Here is a 5,899-nt window from a genome sequence, read left to right as displayed (position 1 = left end):
TATTCTTTCCGAATATAACTTTACCGATACACTCAAGTTCAACAATCGCGCTAAACAAATGCTATAACAACGAACGTCAATAATACTTCTTACTAATTACTTACTATCTATACACACATTCCATTGCCTTCTTTTATATACCAGCCTACCCTATATCTAGTAAGAACTAGAACATTCGCCAAAGTACATGATAGTTCTAGAAACGTTGCGTCACAGTAGTCACGTGACTCGCTGACGCAACAAACTGCCACAGGTTTTACAAATGACACAATAAATTGTCCATTCAGTAACATACAAAGGATTTTGTTGTTTTGAAAGTTGTCTTTTTTTTCATGTATGTGTGTAATGTTGTTTATATATATGGGCAGGTAACACATTTATTTCGCTTACATCTTTGAGTGCCTAGTGTATTATGTTGTTTTTGTTTAAGGCTGATTACGTTTAGGTTTGTGTCATATATATTAGTAAGCAATATGGGCGAGACCATGAAAATATATTTAGTGTTTGGTTCTCCAACAACCATTGTGTAATTTTTAGTATAATATCTTTGATCTATTTGTTGGTCTGATGGTATGTTAACACAAGTGTAATACGATTGGTGTGTTCTTTTTTAGTAGGTGTGAGGGTTTGTTCCTGGTATATAGACTAGATTTTGTGACTGTATCGTAGATCAAAGAGTCAAGATAGCCCCTTTTAAAGAAAAAAAGTTGCATTTCTTTTGTTTTTCAATTGTAATAATTATCGCCACTGCATAGTTTGTATAATCATAGTAAGTGCAAGTATGGTGTTAACTCTTTGTTACTATACAGATGGAAAGATTCGAAAACTAGTTGGGTTGTCTTGAAGAAGATTGTATAAATCACTGTCGGTAAGTTGTTTTAAAATCTTTACTTATATATAGGGCGCGGCATGGCCAGGTGGTTAGGGTGCTTGACTCGCAATCTGAGGGGTCGCGGATTCGAATCCCCGTCCCACCAAACATACTCACCCTTTCAGCCGTGGGGGCGTTATAATGTGACGGTCAATCCCACTATTCATTGGTAAAAGAGTAGCCCAAGAGTTGGCGGTGGGTGCTGATGACTAGCTGCCTTCCTTCTAGTCTTTCACTGCTAAATTAGGGACGGCTAGTGCAGATAGCCTTCGTGTAGCTTTGCGCAAAATTCAAAACAAACCAAAACCAAGCTATACATAATTCCTTACGGCAAAATACGATGGCTCCACCTATGTCTGCTGGTTTTATAACAATGTTGTCTCTTTCTCACAAATTATCTAAGGCTAATTGTTCATCAGGAGAAATATTTTTTGACTTGTTCTTAAGGTATTGAATTCATTGATTTCATTCCTACATTATTGAATGAATTAGTCTAATGTAGTGAACTCACCGGAAGGTAGGGTCCATGAGGAATGTTTTGAAGGAAATCTAGAGAAAGAATCACAGGGGTGGTAAATGTAGAATCTGCTTGAGAGGTTTTTATAAAAATGAGATTTCAGTCTTAATTGCGAAAAAAAGAAAAAAGAATGATATCTTCAAAATGCTATACAGACAATTTTCAAATCATGCGCGGCGCTTTTGTTTTAAGTTTTACGATTTGAGGAAAAGCGCTAGCTCGAAACGTCATCTTCTATTGTGTGACGGAATTGCTTATACCTCAGCTTTGACAAAAATAGATTAGTGATCTAAGCATCTAAAGAAAGATTTTATCTATTATTTTCAACTAAATAAGCTAGTGTAGCTTCTACTTCATTGGTAACTAACAAAGTGATCAGAGAAAAATCTGATAAAAGCTTCGCTTGGTGATATGTTTGTAGAACAAAAGATGTTTGGGAACAACTTTAGCCACAATTACAGTCCTATTTTGTTTTAAAGTTTGCTCTATCATTGAAGCGTCGCTAGGTTTATTTTGTTTTGTATAATACTAAAAGGGTTATTTTGCATCGTCTTGTTCATTCACTATTAAAGATATAATTTTACTTCTGATTTTCTGTAAAAATAGTTATTTTACATTTACCATGTCATTGCATTTGATTCTTTATCTCGAGTTTTGATTTGTAAATTTTCTATTGTAGATTATGTTTTCTGTTATGTTTATGTATTGTGTAATGATCTTACAGATACAAAAATATGTTACATTTATTTCTTGACCAATGCAGTTATTAAAATTGGATTTAACATCAAAAATGACCAAACGGTAAAGGGGAGAGAAAAGGAGTAGTATGTGTTTTCTACCCTCTTATTTATTATAACTTTTTCAAAATTTTCGTATATGCAGCGTATGTAATTTCAACACAGAATGTTTGTGAAGAAAGTAGCTAAATGTCTTTCACCCTACTACCTACTGTCCTGGATCATTCACCTGTGGTATTACGTATGTTTTCTCGTGGGAAATATTTCTGTAAAGTTACACATGCTATATAAAAGTAGACAACAATCTTTCCTACTGGCGAACTATGTGATACATCGAGAATATAACCTAATTTTCGTTTTTTGAGGGGAATGACCAGCAATGACGTGAAAAGCGCATGCACCTTGACAAAAATAACATTATTTTTTCGTGTAAATAATACTATATTTTCTCAATCTAGAACAATTCTTCAAAGGATAACAGCAGATATTTCTGGGAAAACTCAGATCTTGACTAAAGGCACGTCGTAAGTGAATACATTCATTCTGATTGTTTAAATGTGTTTTATTTCGTGTCCAATCCTTCGTAATTTCCAACTCAGTCAAAGTTGAAAAAAAAAGTTTAACTTTGCATAAAATCTTCTGTTGAACTTCCAGAGAAATCAGTGCTCTTGAAAATACCACAATTATACACATTTTCAATATGTTTAGAAAATATCAATGTACTTCACCGTCGATTGGTGTCAATGCTTTAAGTGATAACTGGTGACAAATAATCTACGACATAATTGTTATATTTTTACTTTAGTTGTTTATTTTAGAACAAAGCCACATTGGGCTATCTGCTGTGTCCACCGTGGGGAATAAAACCCAGGGTTTTAGCGTTTTCAGTCCGTAGACTTACCTCTGTCCCATCAGAGAACTTTTTATTTTGGACCAATGCTATTCGGCCAAAATAGATGGTTTGACCAGCTTCGTATGTTATCACTATTAATCAGTAACCACGAGCTATGTAGAACAGTGGATTTATTTCATGTTGATTGTATTTAATCTCCTTTTTTTTTCTGGCTTTATGCCATTATTTTACTGCAGTGTATTCAATGGGGGGGGGATATTTTAAAAACATCGTTGAAGTGAATTAATTAGTATCTTAACTGATTTTTAAAGGCAATTATAATTATTGATTAACTGCTCCAAACAGGTAGAAATGAAGTCAAAAAAAAAATGCACATTATTATTTTATGATTTTACATAATTATATGAAATACCTTTGCTGTCGAGTTAATTCTTTATTCTAAATGGGGTAAAATAGAATTATTTGTGTATAAATGTGCTTAACTTGGCTTGGTTCAAACTTCTTTTCTTATTTTTTTTTACAAACCGCATCGAGAAACAAACAAATATTTGAAGGTAAATAATTGTTTGGTGGATGAATATAGTTGTGTAGGTGCGACGACAGTAAAATAAGATAGAAATATAAGAGAGTACATGGTCCCAAAACACATGTTTTTAACTAATAGAATGGAAGTTCTATTACGGGCTGAATCGGGTGAAGTTTGAAACCTTACAAGATTGCTCTGTGCTTCATATCGTTTGCTACTGTTTCGTTCCAGCGATTCTCAGCGTGTATTCTTTTATAACCAACTATGTGTACCATAAATTAATATTTTGTGTCACGCATGAAAAAAAAAAACTAGCAGTATATTTTATCAGTGATTTAGATTGTTTTTCCGATAACGTACATTCTAAGTAAGAAAATTCAGTATTTTCGGCCTTGTAAAGTTTATTTAGTAATCATACAGTATGCAAAATAGGAATTAGTGTCCCAGAATATTATGATTCTCAATATAAAAATATGCTACGTTTGACACTGTTATGAAATAATCAAATTTTGAGGTCTATTTTTTCATATTTGGAAGGTTCTCTCCCAAAAACTCTTGATATGAAGTAGGTAAATTTCATAAGAAAAAAATGTGCATCACTTATTTATTATCTCAAGTTTTAACAACGTTATCTAGAATTATTAATACGAGTATTAATGACTATGTTTCGTAATCTTTCCTCCAAAATAATAATAAAACATCTCTTAGTAGACTTTTTCAAAACATTTGGATAAAAATAGAATAGTTGTTTTTCCAAGTTTTAACATAGAATTAGAAGTGTTTTTAAGTGTGGTACAATATTAGTTTCATTTTTTTCATAAAAACGTGGGAGTCTATGTATTATATAAAACAATTTTGTTATTTCAAATGTGTGAAACAAGCACTGCTTTATAATTTTAAATGTATTTGAGTAACGACATCCAGATTATGAATTTATTAATAATACAAAACATTATGTCAGAAAATTTAAAATACGAGCTAATAAGTTGTGTAATTCACACGTATATTTATGCAATTTCTTTGCTGTACATAGAACCTTAAACTTTGTTTTTATGCTGCAAATAGTTTATCAACATAAAGATATGCAATATTGTCTCAGATATACTGCATCACTCTCCTTCAATACAGCCAAGTATTTGGTAACCTTTATTTTTACATATGTCTATACACCCTCAAAAATATTCACATGGAGGCTTTATACAGACCAAGCTAAAGTTGTGAGTGTTTTGTTGGCCTCTTTACCGTACAAATCAGCAATCAGTTTGACAGTAATTTGGGGTAGGTCACCGACACCATTGGCTGAGATGCAACCCCCAAACTTGTTTTGATCCCCATCATACTTCACTGTAGTTCTTGTACTTTGATTATGGCACCATTTTTCTCTCCACCATCGAACAGATTGTTGTCAAACAATTCAAAGTTGGATTCATCTGTAAATAACACACTTCTTTAGTTTTGCTCCTTCTACTCTTTGTGGTCCAATGCCCATTTCAAACTTTTGACTAAGTTACCTCTTCTCGACAGTGGTTTTCGAGCAGATATGCGTCCGTCGAGGTCACTTCGTGCTAATGTGTAACTTAATATTCTTGAGGTATCATTCACACTTGTGTTTAGGACAAGACCGTGGATAATTCAACCATCATCTATCTCGTAAAGAACATACACTGAGTTACTTAACATCACTGTTGGATAATTTCGTTTATGTACCGCGACAACTTTTATTATTAACAATGCCAGTTTCATGTACCCTCTTCAGAGCTTAGTATACAATTCTTACTGAAACATGGGGTCTCTCTGCAATTTTTTTCGTGTAGAATATCTTTGACTAGTCCAGTCAAAATTTTGATTTCTTCTATGAACTATGATTAGATTCACACTATTGCTATTGATATTGGTCATAGTATGACTGCCTGTACATTTTTAGGCATTAAACCGGTATTGCATTTTCTGGTTGGTTGTATGACAACCAGTCACATTGTAAACTATCAGCACGCGACTTTAATCTGGTACAATGTATCATACGATAATGGGGGTAACATTTCCGTAATATTTGTCTTTTTCGCTCTTTTTCCTTCCCGTTTGCATAATAATTTCCAATACTGTGTATAAAATTAATTTGAGAACTTTTTATAATACAAATATCATTTAGGTAATGAGTAATACAAAGTTCTAATTGATGAGAAATTATCCCAACAACACATCAATTAGGAAACGGAATTCACCAAAAAAAAAACAAAAACGGCTGAAAATATGGCTTTAGGGCACCGAGCATAGGAAACCCTTTCTTGAAAACTTTCATAAGAAACCTTAAACTATTGGTATGTTTAGATTCTGTAGAGTGTGTTTTTCTTATAGCAAAGCCACATCGAGCTATCTGCTTTGTCCACCAAGAAAA

Source organism: Limulus polyphemus, unplaced genomic scaffold (assembly GCF_000517525.1).
Source record: "Limulus polyphemus unplaced genomic scaffold, Limulus_polyphemus-2.1.2 Scaffold1069, whole genome shotgun sequence".
Classification (NCBI taxonomy): Eukaryota; Metazoa; Arthropoda; class Merostomata; order Xiphosura; family Limulidae; genus Limulus; species Limulus polyphemus.
The sequence above is the reverse complement of the archived record's forward strand: the minus strand, read 5'-3'. Positions refer to the sequence as shown.